General features: G+C 45.5%; 1 pseudogene; it reads left to right on the forward strand.

Moving 5' to 3' along the window:
- The first annotated feature begins 12,127 nt into the window (after nt 1-12,127).
- On the forward strand, nt 12,128-13,136 carry LOC134586271 (trace amine-associated receptor 4-like; annotated as a pseudogene).
- The last annotated feature ends 4,960 nt before the right edge of the window (nt 13,137-18,096 follow it).

An 18,096-nucleotide genomic window follows, 5' to 3' on the forward strand; every position in this document is an offset into this window, starting at 1 on the left:
CACACACACACACACCCCAGCACACAGCATCCAGCACACACACACTATCCAGCACGCACACACACCATCCAGCGCACACACACACACATAATCTAGCACGCAGGGGGGATTAAAAAAAAATATATAGACACATTAAGTAAAAAAAAAAAAAAAATGCTCCTCCCCCATCATCCAACACAAACACACACACAATCCAGCACACATACACACACAATCCAACACACACCCATCATCCAGCACACACCCATCATCCAGCACACACCCATCATCCAGCACACACACACACCCATCATCCAGCACACACCCATCATCCAGCACACACACACACCCCCATCATCCAGCACACACCCATCATCCAGCACACACACACACACACACACATCATCCAGCACACACACACCCCAGCACACATCATCCAGCACACACTGCATTCATTATACACACTCTGCACTCACTACAAACACACTACATTCATTATACACACACTGCACTCGCTACAAACACAATACATTCATTATACACACTCTGCACTCACTACAAACACACTGCATTCATTATACACACTGCATTCACTACAAACATACTACATCCATTATACACACCCTGCACTGCACTATATGCATAGGAGTGTAATTATTTTTTTTTAAGGGGGGGGCGGGAATCTTGGGTGAGTTCCCACACTTTTTTCCCCAGGACTTGACCCCTGTTTGTATTGAGTTTTTTTTTTAGTTTTTTTTAAATAGTTTCCAGAACTAGCTTTGTAATCATATATATGCAAAGTTGTCTGTCTCTATTACAATTCAGTGTTTAGTAAATACAGCCTATTGCATTTTGAGTTTGCTAAAGCATTCCTTTTATCATGACTCTAATAAACACCTGCACTACACACTTATGCAAACATAATTATTGTAATGCCTGAATTTGCTATTGGTATTTTCCCTGGAGGTAACTTACAATCTTCTGGGGACATTTTTGTGTATAAAATACTGAACATTTTCCAAAGGGATACAGCATTCCCATTACTATATAGGTAGATGCTTGAGCTGCATTAACCTATATTGGATGGTTTGAGAAATCTCATGACAAAACAGTAACATCGGTGAATTAACACATTCTGAAATCAGGTAAGTGTTTTGTTATTTTATTCTCCATATGCACATCATTATTATTATATCAAATTTTAAGAAATGCTGGCACTACTTCTTATCAATCCCATTTTTAATTACTATGTGGTTTGTTCGCTAAACAAATCTAAATCTGAATAGAAAATTACAGCTAAATATCTATCTTTAAAATAAAATTGGGATTTTTCTTCGTTCTGTGTGCAAACTTTATTTAGAAAATGGTACATGTATTACTCCTTTTTTATTGTTTGAGGAAATATTCTAAACACTTTTTGATTGGTGAGTGAATACTCAGAATTATTTAGACAAGCAGATTATTAGCTTGCACAATATATAATTTCCAGCCCATATTTTAATGTGTTTCTTACTAATGGAGTTTAGTTTTCCCATACTCAGATTTACACTATTTTGCCATTCTGATTAAATCTGTAAAAACTAGGCATTTAGAGAATACATCTGTATAAAGAATGATTACATTTTACATTTGCTCTTTAATAATGTTTATATTCAATTTATTTAACAATTCAAAATTGATATACTCATATGCATAAATGGCAACGTTTCCTACTTAAGTTTTGCTCAAACTATTTAATCTCAACTATTGTTAATCACAATTTATTGTCTAGCAAGAAACACAACTTTATAAATTTAAACAAACTATTACACCATTTATTTAGTGATACATGCATCTAGCAGTGAGTTGTAGTGAGCTTGTAAAAAAATAATATGAACGGAACGATTTAAACCTGTTTAATAGTAACAGGATTACTTAACAAGGAAACAGCTTCTAACATAAAAAAAAATATTAAATATGTTATATTAAAAAAAAAAATCCGCAAAATGTTATTGCATGAACATAGCAAATTTGGAATTATTAAAAGGGACTACTACAGAAGTAAAACTTTTTATATTGAACATTTATAATTTATAATAACATCAGTGTTAAAGAAAAATATATATAAAACCAGGAAATGCACAGAGAATAGTAATATCCCACATATGTAGTAAATATTCTGTATATATTTTGCAGTGTACAGACATTAAGTAAACAGTGGTTATATAAAATAAATTAATGTTAGGGCAAACATCTTGAGATATATATATATATATATATGTGTGTTTATTTAAATGGGAGGTTCTTAACAAAATATGTGTAGCGGAGTGCAATATTAGAATCCACGATCTCCGCTGGTATAACAGGTAAATCCACAGTCAGCGCTGAAAAGGAAGGCAATATCCCAATCCTCCCAATAACCGGACGAAACACAGTTTGGGAGTCAACTAACTGGCTTTATTCACAAACTTGCATATTTATACAGTTCCCCATGCAAGGGGTTTCCTTACAGAGATTTCAGGGGATTTATCCCATCATGCAGTATAATTCTCCCAACAGGCATTGCTGCACGAGAAGGATACTCCCACTAAAATGGACGATTAAGTGGATTATCCCCTCGTGCAGCAAAACTGACAATTCACATTAAAATACAGTTTTTGAGTTTTATTCGGTATATGGACATAACCGAACGTTCGGTAGATAGCTGGGGTCTGAGCGCATCTTTTGAGAGAATACCGCTCAGCTCCCAGCTGAAATGACCGAACACCGCAACAAATAAGGTTATACATTGAAGTTCACCTCAATCTGTCGATTGTACTTAGGGGAACGATCCTACCGAACACCGGGCTCCCGAACGGTCTGGAAGTACAGCGGTGTTCGTGTCGTCGAGTAGCCGTTTTCAGTTCCAGGTGCTCGACGACCAAACACTGCTGAAGAATAGAGGATCCAAGATGGCCGACCGCCGCATGGTCGGTAGTCTAACGACGGCCACCTAGGAGAGCCTCTAATTACCGATTGCAACATTGTTGCAATCGGTTAACAAGCGCCACACGCCTCTAAGTGTGTGGTCTATCAGGGGAGCCCGTATTCGTTTGACGAACAGCCCGGTTAGCCGCTGTTCGTCGAACGAAGTAACTGTATGCTGGTAGCTTACGGCTGCCAGCATGCGAATTACCATAGCACAGTACACACAGCGGAATATACATAGCACACAGTACAGCTTACAGACAACCTTTCTACATTATAGTCCAGAAGTGGCTAGGTTTGCCACAATGCTCCCGCAGAACCAAGCCGGCATACACAGTCTGATCCCAACGGATCGGCTTGGGGATGTCCGGGAAAGTACTCACAGATCACTTTTCAAGTTCAGTCTGTCTAGATAACGCATCGGCGTTACCGTTTTGTTTCCCTGGGTGGTAATGGATTGTAAAATCGAAGGGCTGCAGCGCCAAACTCCAGCGCAGCAGCCTGGCGTTGTCCCCAGCCACACGGTTCAGCCACACCAACGGGTAGGGAAAAAAGGTTGTCCATACAAATAAGGCTGAAACTTTTTGAGGGCCCTCACCACGGCCAGGCATTCTTTTTCAATGGCGGCGTAGCTTACATCACGTGGCAACAACTTTCGGCTCAAGTAAGCTACGGAATGTTCTCCGCCATCTGCTCCCACTTGGCTCAGCACTGCTCCCAATCCAAACATTGAAGCGTCTGTGTGGACAAGAAATCTTTAAGTTGGATCAGGAGCGGCAAGTACAGGAGCATTAGTTAAAGCAGTTTTGAGTTGTTGGAATGCCTGCTCACACTCTGGGGCCCAGACAACCTGTCGAGGAAGGTTCTTGCAGGTCAAGTCAGTCAGGGGTTTGGCCAGGGCACTGTAATTGGGTACAAATTTTCTATAGTACCCCGCAGTACCTAGAAATGCTAGCACTTGGGTTTTGGTCCTGGGGGTGGGCCACTTGGCTACGGCTTAAATTTTTGCTGGCTTGGGTTTCTGTTGCCCACACCCCAACCGGTGGCCCAAGTACTGCACCTCTGCCATCCCTATATGGCACTTGCTGGGTTTCAGGGTTAACCCTGCCTCTCCAATACGATCTAGGATGGCCCCTATATGTTGTAGTTGTTCCTCCCATGTCTGGCTAAATATGGCAATGTCGTCTAAGTACGCACATGCATAACCTTGGAAACCGTCCAGTAGCCGATCTACCATCCGCTGAAAGGTTGCCGGAGCCTTTTTCATCCCGAATGGCATGACCCGAAATTGGTACAGGCCAAACGGGGTGACAAAGGCTGACTTGGGGATGGCATCATTGGCTAGTGGAATTTGCCAGTATCCCTTACACAAATCTATGGTAGTGAGATACTGGCCACGTGCCATCTTATCTAGCAGCTCGTCTATCCGGGGCATCGGGTAGGCATCAGACACTGTTTTGTCATTTAGCCTAGCCACGCAGAAACGCGTCGTGCCGTCCTTCTTAGGTACCAGCACTACCGGCGATGCCCAGGGGCTATCGGAGGGCTTGATAACCCCTAGCTGCAACATTTCGTCCAGCTCCGTCTTCATATGTGTCCTGACTGATTCAGGGACACGATATGGAGCCTGTCGCATAGGTAGCTGCCCCGGGGTTTCGACTCGGTGGGTGGCTAGCGGAGTGTACCCAGGCAAATTGGAGAAGGTAGCCCCTTTAGCTACGATCAGCTCTTGCACCTGAGCATGCTCTTGAGGGCTTAGCCGCTCCCCCAGCTGAACCCCCCGGGACGGCTCTATCTGTTCTTCGGGCTCTAATAGGTCAGGTAGGGGTAGATTCTCCTGATCCTCTGAGGCCGAGGCGCATATCGCCGCCACGTCCTCTATCCTCTCATGGTAGGCTTTGAACATGTTTACATGGAGCATGCGTCTCTTCCCTACCCCTGATACCCCTAATTCGAAAGGAGAAAACCCTGTCGATTCTTGGGGTACCTCCCTATATGCGAAGAGCAGGTGGGGTAGAAACCGCTCCCAGTCTTTGTGCGCTTCTCCAAATGTACGGAGCATTTGTTTCAGCGTACCATTAAACCTTTCGCATAGCCCATTGGACTGGGGGTGGTATGCCGAATTTATTATGGGCTTAATGCCACATATTTTCCACAGTTGTTGGGTGACCTCGGCGGTGAATTGGGTGCCCCTATCGGATATTATTTCTTGGGGAAACCCCACCCGGGAAAATACCTTCATTAAAGCCTCGGCCACCGTTTCCGCATGGATATTAGTGAGGGCTACGGCCTCAGGGTATCGGGTGGCATAGTCCACTACCGTTAAGATGAACCTTTTCCCAGATGGACTGGGTTTGGGTAAGGGTACCACTATGTCAACGGCCACCCTACTGAAAGGTTCTGAAATAATAGGGAGGGGACATAATTTAGCTTTGTGACGGTCACCTCGCTTGCCTACTCGCTGGCATATATCACAGGATGTGCAGTACTGTCTCACATCTTTAGAAATCCCTGGCCATAAAAATGCATGGGTTAACCTATATCGGGTACGGGTCATTCCTAGATGCCCAGACAAGGGAATATCGTGAGCAATCCTAAGGAGCTCTTGACGATATTTCTGGGGAACCACTAACTGTTTGGTGATCACTGTGACTGACCCTCCTACTTCCCGTTCAGCAATGCGGTAAAGTATCCCTTTCTCCCAAGTGTACCGCTCCCCCTCTAGCCCCGCTTGGTCAGTGCGTACCCTGTCCCTGTATACCTGTAGTGTGGGATCTGACTTCACCTCGGCCTCAAACTTAGTTGGGGTATCCCAGGACATACGTGTCGGGTGGGGGTCTTGGTCTCTTACCTGAGCCTCAGAGTGTGTTGGTGGAGCCGTGGTGCGAGCCTGTTGCTGTGTGGTGACTGGATGGGCTTCCTGGTAGGGAGCCTGTGGGACAAAAGCAGAGGTCATCTGGCCCAAATCATTCCCCAGCACAACATCTGCTGGTAAATTTTGCATCAGTCCCACTTCTACTGTCCCCTCTCCCACAACCCAATTCAAGTGTACTTTAGTGGTGGGTAGTCGGTATACTGCCCCCCCCGCCACTCGTTATGCCACAGATCCGCCAGTGTGTGCCAAATCGGAGACCAAATGGGGTGCTATCAGGGTTAAGGTAGCTCCTGAATCCCGCATCCCCTGGACCTCTTTCCCCTCTAGGGTTACCAGCTGTCGGTGATGCTGCCGGTTATCTGTGGCTCGGACTGACATCACTTCATGCAAGATGCCCAGGGGTTCCTCTACGCGAACACTCCACAACTCTTGTGCGGCCGGTTCCCTTTGATAATGATGGGCAGCAGCCCTGGGTGCTGGGTTTGGTCGCCCTTGATTCCAGGCAGGCTTGCCCCGGTTTTGGGTACACTCACGGGCCATATGCCCCCACTGCATGTGTGGCATTGGATGTTGGCACGCCCGTTATACCTGGATGGTGGGGGTAAATTTCCTTGGGAAGGACGAAACGGGGAGGCTGTGTGAGCTGGAGGTGGCATAGTGCTGGGTAGTCCCATGGGTCGAGGGTAACTTTTGGCTAGGGGTCCATGATGTCTCCGTGCATCAAAGTGTTGGTCTGCCAATCTAGCTGCTTCGGTTAGGGTGAGGGGTTTTCTGTCCCGCACCCATTCTTGTGCCTCTGGGGACAACCAATTAAAAAATTGTTCCAATAACATCAACTGTCGCAATCCTTCCATGGTGGTGGCTTGGCTGGCTTGTATCCACCCTTGGGAGGCCTGGTCCAGCTTGTGGGCCCATTCAGCGTGAGAATCTTTCTCTGGTTTGCGCAGGTTTCTAAACTTGCGCCGGTATGCCTCTGGGGTAATGGCATACCTCTCTAATATCGCTCGCTTCACTTTCTCATAGTCCTTGCTGTCCTCACTGGGCACAGCGCGATATGCTTCGGCTGCCCGACCTGCTAGCTTGCCTGCCAGCAGTGGGACCCATACTGCCCGCTCTAAGTCATGCAAATCACATAGTCTCTCAAAAAAAGTACCCATCAATTTCATCCTTTTCCTCGCAAAATACTTTGAAGGCATGATAAGGAATTTTGGGTTTTACCTGGTTGTAGAGTGACCCAGTCGTGGATTCTGCTCGAGACAATGTATGCTGTGGGCTGTGTGCCATCACGTACTCTTGCACATTCACCATCACCAGGTTCAGCATGGCATCCGATATAGGCTGAGGCAAGAATTCCAGCCTGGTCCTCATTTCTCTCTGGTAGAGAGTTTCTTCCATGACTGCTGGGGGTGTAGCGCTGCGGGCTCGGTCTCCCTCCATCAGCTCGGCAATTAGTATAGCCTTGGGTTTGCTGCTGGCTATCTTACCCCTGGCTTCCAGCAGTTCCTTTAACGTTTGCCTCTTCAGCTTAGAATAATCCGTCTCCATTCACTTCGGTAGTCGGTTCTTTCGCTGTATTCTGCTTGCCATTCCCTTTTCTTATTCGGCAGTTACAATTGCACGAATTGCGCTTTTCGGCTATAAGGTTGGATCCCGTCGCTTGCCACCAATTGTAGCGGAGTGCAGTATTAGAATCCACGATCTCCGCTGGTATAACAGGTAAATCCACAGTCAGCGCTGAAAAGGAAGGCAATATCCCAATCCTCCCAATAACCGGACGAAACACAGTTTGGGAGTCAACTAACTGGCTTTATTCACAAACTTGCATATTTATACAGTTCCCCATGCAAGGGGTTTCCTTACAGAGATTTCAGGGGATTTATCCCATCATGCAGTATAATTCTCCCAACAGGCATTGCTGCACGAGAAGGATACTCCCACTAAAATGGACGATTAAGTGGATTATCCCCTCGTGCAGCAAAACTGACAATTCACATTAAAATACAGTTTTTGAGTTTTATTCGGTATATGGACATAACCGAACGTTCGGTAGATAGCTGGGGTCTGAGCGCATCTTTTGAGAGAATACCGCTCAGCTCCCAGCTGAAATGACCGAACACCGCAACAAATAAGTTTATACATTGAAGTTCCCCTCAATCTGTCGATTGTACTTAGGGGAACGATCCTACCAGGTGCTCGACGACCAAACACCGCTGAAGAATAGAGGATCCAAGATGGCTGACCGCCGCATGGTCGCAGGGCCAGATTAAGAGCCCAGTGGGCCTGGTGCTGACAATCATGACGGGCCTAATTACAGGATCATATCGACCAAAAACAGTAAAATACTCCCAAGCGTCATGTATCTGATGGAGATGGTGCTGGAGAGAAAGAAAACAGCAGCTATAAGAAAACACATACCCTAGGGCCTTTTTAATACTATATTTACTTATCTCCTTAATTTATGTGTATATATATATGTGTGTGTGTGTGTGTCTATATATGTATGTATATATAAAGATCCAAAATATGACCACACTCCATGGTCTTAGTCCAAAGTATAAAACTTGTCTTTTAATACATATTCTAAAAAGAAAATCGACGTTTCAGCTCACAAAAGGAGTTTTCATCAGGAGGACAAAAATTACAAATATATAGAGTGCATAATGATTAAAACTCACCGCCAAGTACTCACCGCCAGCATGTGTGGAGCTGCTAACCGATTTTGCATGTGCACGTGGGCAGAATGCTGGCGATGGCTGGGGACATGAATATACAGGACTCTAAGGTCCATACTGTAGGATCAAACAAAATTGAATACAAAGATGCTAAACAATCAATGCAATGTAATGTAGACTACAGCCACATGGTCTCTACAGTCAGAAAAATGGGCCTAGGCTAATCTCTCACTAATTTATGTTTTCATCTTTCAAGTAAATCCATAACCCCTAACAGCAGTGTCCAGTCAAGCAGAAAGTCAATGGGCGCGGTAAAAGGGTGTGCCACTGACACAAATCACGTAACCTGCCAAAAGGGGCGAACAGGCCCAAAAAGAGGACATATCTGCCCAAAGAATTAGGCCAGCCTGGCATGAATGCATTTCAGGCTGCCTGCCAATCATGCAGCTGGCCAACTAAGGGCATACTATGCAGACAGCACCCTGAGCTTGGCATAAATGCATCTAATGATGCGCTCGCTCAACGCTTTCTAAGGACTGTCCCCTAGCACTTGCTGGTCCACTTTTCTCCTTACCTTCTTACTAGCAGGCAGGAGCTCCTGGTATATAGTCTGGGACAGAGAAAAGCTGTATGTAGTGAGTGTAGAAGAAAGGGAACATGCCACAGTGTTAGAGAGACCAAAGTCAGCATTACCTTAAAGGATCACTATAGGGTCAGGAACACAAACATGAATTCATGACCCTATAGTGTTAACACCACCATCTAGCCCCCATGGGCCCCTCATGCCTCCATTAATATAGCAAAATCGTACTGTATTCAAACCTGAAGCTGTAACTCTGCATGCTGTTAGACTCAGAAAAACAAGCAGTGTGCTGACATCATTAGAAGTGGTGGCCTGATCCAATCTCAGTGCTTCCCCATAGGATTGGCTGAGACTGACAAAGAGGCAGATCAGGGGCAGAGCCAGCATGATTCAAACACAGCCCTGGCCAATCAGCATCTCCTCATAGAGATGAATTAAATCACTGAATCTCTATGAGGAAAGTTCAGAGTCTGCATGCAGAGGGAGTAGATACTGAATGTTAGGCAGCCATGACCCAGGAAGGATCTCTAACAGCCATCTAAGGAGTGGCCAGTGACGTTATCACTAGGCTGTAATGTAAAGACTGCATTTTCTCTGAAAAGACAATGTTTACAGCAAAAAGTCTGACGGTAATGATTCTACTCACCAGAACAAATTCAATAAGCTGTAGTTGTTCTGGTGACTATAGTGTCCCATTGACTATATTCATTGTCAGCCAGTCCACCCAAGTTTTGTTCCCATACATCCCTCTTAAGTTTCCATACTTAAGTAAGAGTATGTGAAAAGTAGTTAGGGTTGCCACCTTTCTTGAAAAAACATACCGGCCTTGCTAATTTGCATAATGAAATATGTATGGGTGACATCACATGATGTAAATCTCAAGGAGTGACATTAGAGAGAATGCTGTAAAATCACCAAAAAACTACTTACGGTAGTTTGATTCTGCTGTATAGATGGATTCCTCCCAGCGCCCCCATGTGTCGATTACTCCAGGTCTCAGTGTTCCTATGTATCAGTGTCTCAGTGCCCCATGTCTCCCTGTGTCCCCATGTATCCCAGGATGCCCATGTCACTAGGACACTAGGAAGACGGGGAGACCTGGTGACACGGGGAGACCTAGGGACACGGAGACACCAGTGACACTAGGAGACTAGGGGACTCTGGCTGGGACACATGGGGACACTGGGAAAATACACTTGAAGACATGGGGAAACAGACACCAGGGACACAGACACTAGAGACACTGGCTGGGGGGCATGGGGACATTGAGACATGGGGGCCCTGGGAGACATGGGGACACTGAGACACCAGGGCCACGGACACTAGGTGTCAGGATCGGGACAGGGATCCAACACGCAGAGTACAAACAGTAGCCAGATACGTATACCGGACCTTAGAATGGCCGGACTAACGTAAGTAGTACAGTATAGAATGGTCAAAGACAAGCCGAGGTCGAGGGTAACAGAAGACAGGTAAGCGAGAGACAAGCCGAATCAAGGGTAACAGAGATAAGCAGAGTAAGGTAAACAAGCCGGGTCAAAACCAAAAGGGATAAGAGAATACACAAGCACTGAGTGACTAGAACAAGCTAGAACCACGACAGGGCAATGAGCTAATGAAAGAAGCTCTGTTAAATACCCTGTTCAGAGCAGTAACCACGCCTCCGAGGCGTCCTGATTGGTCCTGCAGCAATTGAGTGACAGGTCGTTCCGGGGGAGTGTCATGATGACAACTTCCTGCCTAGATGCTGTAAAAGGCAGTCACTCCCTCGCGGCCGGCCTTGCATGACCGGATAGACCGTGGGGAAGGGAGCCATCAGGCCGTCTGGATGGAGGAACAGCTAAGTCTCTACCTCTTTCGGAGGTAGAGACCACAGGTACCCTGACACTAGGGACACTAGCTTGGAGACATGGGGACATTGAGACACTTGAGGCACTGGGAGACATAGAGGCACTAGGAGACATGGGGACAGTGAGACACTGGCAGACTGGGGGCACTGGGAGACTTGGGGTCACTGAGACACCAGGGACATTGGCTGGGAGACATGCGGACACTGAGAGACATGTGTCCCCATGTGTCTCCTTGTCATAATGTCTCCCAATGTCCCTTAGTGTCTCAGTGTATGTCTCCTTGCAGCCTTTCCCCCCATCCCTTACTTCCATGAGCTGTAGGCTGTCTCTGCAAGGTGAGAATTGCTGTCTGGACTCTCTGTAGCTGCACCCCTGCAGATCAGTGAGTATAGATAGGCAGGGAGGGATATGCTGGAACTTCCTATCCCTGCCTGTCTCCACACACAGCGACCCCTACTGGCCAGTGCTGGTATTGCATAGCAATCTTGTTTATACTGAGGAAAAATACCAGCATTTGTATTGCCAGTATCACTGTAACATTGGAACCAGCCAGGCAGCCTCAAATACTGGCTGTGCCAATAAAATAAAAGCCAGGTGGAATCCCTAAGAGTAGTGTGTAAAAAAAAAAAAAAAAAAATTTAAAAAAAAAAAAAATTTTTTTTTTAAATCAATGGGCCTATTCCATGGGCCTGGGCCTGGAGCTGCAGCTCCATCAGCCCCTATGTTAATCCGGCCCTGCATGGTCGGTAGTCGAGCGACGGCCACCTAGGAGAGCCTCTAATTACCGATTGCCTCTAAGTGTGTGGTCTATCAGGGGAGCCCGTATTCATTTGACGGACAGCCCGGATAGCCACTGTTCGTCGAACGAAGTAACTGTATGCTGGTAGCTTACGGCGGCCAGCATGCGAATTAACATAGCACAGTACACACATCAGAATATACTTAGCACACAATACAGCTTACAGACAACCTTAGTTTCTACATTATAGTCCAGAAGTGGCTAGGTTTGCCACAATATGAAATGTGAACATTTCAGATTTGCTTTAGATATAAGTAATTGACTAGCAATATGGAGCCTAGTCACACAATATAAGGCTTTCTTAAAATTAAAACTCTTTATGTGACTTTACTAATATTTAAATATGTTTAAATAAATTTATTACACCATTTTTAATAGTGTCTCCTTTCAGTGACTGAATCAGAAATTCTTTGTAAGAGAGTTATGAACTTGTCTGTTTCCTGGAACCTGCAGAATCCAATGTATTGTTTTGACTTGAGCAACTCCTGTCCTAAGACCAACGTTACCCCATCAAGATTTTCAGCTATGTGCATTATCATGTCTGTGATTATAACAATCACCATTTCAGTTTCTCATTTCAGTTTCTCATTTTAAACAGCTTCACAGTCCAACGAACTTCCTTATTCTATCCTTGGCAATAACAGATTTTCTTCTTGGACTGGTAATAATGCCTTATAGCATGGTCCGATCAGCGACATCTTGCTGGTATTTTGGAGATTTATTCTGTAAACTACACAGTTGCTTAGATATGACTTTCTGCACAACTTCCATACTTCATCTATTTTTTATTTCTGTCGATCGTTACTATGCTGTGTGTCAACCGCTTCATTATTATTCAAAGATGACAAACCGTATGATAGAAGTTTATTTATTTGTTAGCTGGTCGGTTCCTTTTTTATATTCAGTTAGTCTTATTGTGTCAAATGTGCACATGGAAGGATTAAATCATTTTGGGGAGTCACATACCTGCACTGGGTCTTGTTTTCTTATACTGAATAAGCTTTGGGCAACAGTTTCTTCATCATTTTGTTTTTTTGTTCCAGGTGCCATGATGATAGGAATCTATATCCATATATTTTCTATAGCACAAAAACAGGCAAGGATGCTACACAACCACCCACATTACCTGGGTACAAACACCAACAAGGCATCTCTAAAGGTTGAAAGCAAAGCAGCAAAGACTTTAAGCTTAGTTATGGGGGCATTTTTATTATGTTGGCTTCCATTTTCTATTGTCATTGTAGTAGATCCTTACCTTGATTTCACATCATCGGATGATTTGTATAATGCAGTTCTGTGGCTTGGTTATTTTAATTCTTCTCTTAACCCCATCATCTATGCTTTATTTTATCCATGGTTTCAGAAAACCTTTAAAATTATTATAACAGGCAAAATATTTAATAATGATTTTTCTAACTTATGTGTTCGGTAGACTTTTATAAAAAATATCAGTTTTGTAAGTTGTTTATAAAGAATACATCTATGAATCCTTTAAGTGATTGAGGAAATCTACTGTTCAGATCTGTTTGATATAGAGCTTGCTCTGAGAAATATACATTTTTGAATAAAACATTAAAATCACGTATAGCATGTTAAATGACCAGTATAGTGTTAGGGAGACAAAACTGTATTCCTAACACAATAGTGTTCCTCCCCCCTGTGGCCATTAAAACCCGTATATTTCACTTACCTACCTTACCTTTCTGCTGGATCTCTACCTTCTCCAATGTCAGCAATGAGGGGGGACCTAATGCGCATGCAATGTGTGCCGCACATGTATTAGATATTCCTCAAAGAAATGCATTCACTCAATGCTTTTCTATGAGGATTTTATAGACACTGGACATCCTCATGCAAATGAGTACATCTAGCACTATTTATTAAACTGTGGAAAAGTCCAGGAAGCGCTTCTAGTAGCGGTCTTGGAGACTGCCACTAGAAGCACTCTTAACCCTGAAATATAAACATTACAGTTTATCTGAAACAGTTTTCACTTGCAGGGTTAAGAGGACAGGGACACTGCACCCAGGCCAATTCAATGAGTTGAGTGGTCTTGGTGGCTTTAGTGTCCGTTCAAAGCAACACTCCAAGGACCAAAAAAAACAGGTGCATTAGTTTAATAAAGAGGTTTTGATGTATAGTGCATGCCCTTGATATCTCACCACTCATTTCTCTGACATTTAGGAGTTAACTCACTTTTATTGTGCTGTGCTAGCCTTACCTCCCCTGGTTGTGACTTACACAGCCTCCCTACACACGTTCTATAAAAGAGACTTCATATTTTTAGATTCTCTTACTGCACTTTTTTAGATTCTATCGCACAATGTGTTCAATTTAGACGCTCCTATCTATTACATTGTTATTCACTAAAGTGAGAATTCAAACTGAATTTAAAATTCAAGGTCAAAGTAGCTAAACTGGAAGCATAGCTGAATGCTAAATAGACATACAGACAGACATGTGGATTATTTCTCTAAACCACATTACACAATATGGTGTAATCAATTTGCAGAAATATATGGCTATGGCATGGATGTAGATGTCAAACTATTTTGATTGCATTATACAATGAAGTAAGTAGAAGTATAGCTCAGAGTGTTGCAGTGGAAGTGATTTATTTAGATTTTGACAAAGCGTTTGATATTGTGAAACACAATAGGTTAGTGTTCAAACTAAAATAAATTAGACTGAATGAAAACCCTTGTTCTTAGGTAGAACATTAACTTAAAGATAGAGAACAGAGAAATGTAATTAATGGTAAATTTCCAAGCTGGACCAACATGGTAAGTGGTGTCCCTCCGGGTCTGTACTGAAACCGCTTCTGTTAGATAAACATACTTATAAATTATCTTGTAAAAATGCATTGAAAGTCATGTTTCAGTGTTTGCAGATGCCACAAAACTCTATAAACTATAACAATGTAAGCAGAATATTACTGTGCTGCAGATGATTTTTGATAGACTGGGGTGTTGGGCACTCAAATGGCAGATTAAATTTAATGTAGACAAATGCTAACTTGTGCATGTAAAGAATGCACAAGCAACTTGTACCATACATGGTAGTGAATTACAGATAAGAACACATGAGAAGGATTTGGGAATTGCTATAGACAACAAACTAGACAAGAACATGCAATGTCAATCGGCAATTGCTAAGACCAGTTAGGTATTGTCATGTATAAATAAGGGCATTAAGTCTCGGGATAAGAATATTATTTTGCCTCTTTATAAATCACTGGTAAGACCTTGAATATGTTGTGCAATTTTGGGCACCTGTTCTAAAGGATGTTATGGCACTAGAACAAAGTGCAGAGGAAGGCTTCCCAAATAAAGACAAAGGAATGGAACATTTTATAACAAAAGGTTAACAAACTTAAATCTCTTTAGTTTAGAAACTCAGAGGGGATATATATGATAGGATTATACAAATATATTCGGGGCCAGTACAAACCATTGTCTGGAAATCTATTCCTAAGCAGGACTATACATGGGACACAAGGTCACATGTTTAAACTGGAAGAAAGGTGATTTAGTCTAAGGCAAAAGAAAGGGTTTTACAGTAATAACAATAAGGATGTGGATATCTGACTGAAGAGGTGGTTTTATCAGAGTCTATTCCGATGTTTAAACTTCAATTGGATAAATACTATATTATATAATATTCTGGGATTTTAATTTTAATTTGTGGGGTAATAGCTTCTTGATCCAAGGGCTGGCTGGCTTGCTGGCTACTGGGACACTTGATTATTATTTAAAGAAATAATCCATGCACAATAACCACTACTGCTCTGTGTTGTTGTTATGGTGCAAGGAGGGCCGGGCCCCCCTCCCAGAGTAAGTAGTCAAACCATTTAAGAACAGTTTGACAACTTACCTGGGGTCTGCTGGGATATGAGGCTGTAGTAGGGTATAGGAGCAGTGGTGCAATGTTTGAGGGGTGCAGTGTGTGTGTGAAAGGTTCAGTGTGTGTGAGGGGGTGTAGTGTGTGAATGTGTAGGGTGTGTGGGGCAATGTGTGTATGAGGGGGCTGTGTATGTGTGTGGCAATGTTAGTATGGGGTGCTGTGTGTGTATGGGTGGGCAGTGTATGTGTGTAAATGTGTATGGTGTGTGTGGGGGCAGTGTGTGTGTATGGGGGGCAGTGTGTGAATGTGTATGGTGTGTGGGGGCAGTGTGTTTATGGGGCTAGAGTTCACTCTCACCACTGCGACCACCAGGAATCCCTGGTGGTCACAGTGTTGAGTGAACTCTAGTCTGTAGCTCCAGGGCTAGAGTTTACTCTAGCAAGAGCCGTAACGTTGCCGTGGTAACCGCGGCAACGATCTGTGCTTGCGCAAGAAGGACCCAGAGGAGCTGCAGGCTGAGCTCCCGGGTCCTCTCTTCCTCCCTCCCCTGCCGGCTGCCCGCACGGTGCCTGCGGACAGGGGAGGGGGCAATTGCCCTCCTCTTACCCCCCTCCCACTCTTCTTACTCCCCCCCTCTTCTTACTCCCCCCTCACTCTCTTCTTACCTCTTCTTACTCCCCCCTTCCCCTCTTCTTACTCCCCCCTCCCCCTCTTCTTACTCCCCCCTCACTCTCTTCTTACCCCTTCTTACTCCCCCCTCCCCCTCTTCTTACTCCACCTTCTTACTCTCCTCCTCTTCTTACTCCCACCTCTTCTTACTCCTCCCTCTTCTTACTCCCCCCTCTTCTTACTCCCCTCCCCCTCTTCTTACCCCCTCCCCCCTCTTCTTACTCCCCCTCCCCCTCTTCTTACCCCCCTCCACCCTCTTCTTACTCCCCCTCCCCTCTTCTTACCCCCCTCCCCCCTCTTCTTACTCCCCCTCCCCATCTTCTTACCCCCTGTTCTTACTCCCCCATTCCTCTTTTTACTCCCCCCTCCCTCTTCTTACTCCCCCCCTCCCCCTCTTCTTACCCCCTTCTTACTCCCCCCACTCTCTTCTTACTCCCCCCTCTTCCCTCTTCTTACCCCCCTCCCCTCTTCTTACCCCCCTCCCCCCTCTTCTTACTTCCCCCTCCCCCTCTTCTTACCCCCTTCTTACTCCCCCCTCATCTCTTCTTACTCCCCCCTCATCTCTTCTTACTCCCCCCTCATCTCTTCTTACCCCCTCCCTTTCTCTTCTTACCCCCTCCTTCTCTCTTCTTACCCCCCTCCTTCTCTCTTCTTACTCCCCCCTCCCTCTCTTTTCTTACCCCCTCTCTTTTCTTACCCCCCCTCTTTTCTTACCTCCCCCTCCCTCTTCCTACCCCCCCTCTCTTTTCTTACCCCCCCTCCCTCTCTCTTCTTACCCCCCTCTTTTCTTACCCCCCCTCTTTTCTTACCCCCCTCTCTTTTCTTACCCCCCTCTTTTCTTACCCCCCTCTCTTTTCTTACCCCCTCCCTCTCTTTTCTTACCCCCCCTCTCTTTTCTTACCTCCCCCCTCCCTCTTCCTACCCCCTCCCCCTCTTCTTACCCCCTTCTTACTCCCCCCTCTCTTCTTGCTCCCCCCTCATCTCTTCTTACCCCCTCCCTTTCTCTTCTTACCCCCTCCCTCTCTTTTCTTACCCCCCTCTCTTTTCTTACCTCCCTCCCTCTCTTTTCTTACCCCCCCTCTCTTTTCTTACCCCCCCTCTCTTTTCTTACCTCCCCCCTCCCTCTTCCTACCCCCCCCCTCTCTTTTCTTACCCCCTCCGCTGTAGCATGGCCGAGCGGCTTTCCGGTCTGCGGTGCCCGGCCGGAGTTTCTGTTTCCTGTACCCGGCCGGACTGACAGGAAGGTGCACACTCAGTGTGCACCTTCCTATCACTCCGGCCGGGCACCGCGTACTGGAAAGCCGCTCGGCCACGCTACAGGGGAGGGGAGGTGAGAAGCTGCAGCCGCCTGAGGCTCTTAAGAGAGCGCTCAGGCGGCTGCAGCATTTAAAGGGGCGGCGGGCCACCTGATGGCGGGTCCCCCTCCCGGCCGGGCCCTCGGACCATGTCCGAAGTGCCCGACCGGTCAGTCCGCCCCTGGGTGCTGAGTGTGTGAAGGATGCTGAGTGTGTGAAGGGTGCTGAGTGTGTGAAGGGTGCTGAGTGTGTGAAGGGTGCTGAGTGTGTGAAGGGTGCTGAGTGTGTGAAGGGTGCTGAGTGTGTGAAGGGTGCTGAGTGTGTGAAGGGTGCTGAGTGTGTGAAGGGTGCTGAGTGTGTGAAGGGTGCTGAGTGTGTGAAGGGTGCTGAGTGTGTGAAGGGTGCTGAGTGTGTGAAGGGTGCTGAGTGTGTGAAGGGTTTGCTGAGTGTGTGAAGGGTTTGCTGAGTGTGTGAAGGGTTTGCTGAGTGTGTGAAGGGTTTGCTGAGTGTGTGAAGGGTTTGCTGAGTGTGTGAAGGGTTTGCTGAGTGTGTGAAGGGTTTGCTGAGTGTGTGAAGGGTTTGCTG

Source organism: Pelobates fuscus, chromosome 2 (assembly GCF_036172605.1).
Source record: "Pelobates fuscus isolate aPelFus1 chromosome 2, aPelFus1.pri, whole genome shotgun sequence".
NCBI classification, from domain to species: Eukaryota; Metazoa; Chordata; class Amphibia; order Anura; family Pelobatidae; genus Pelobates; species Pelobates fuscus.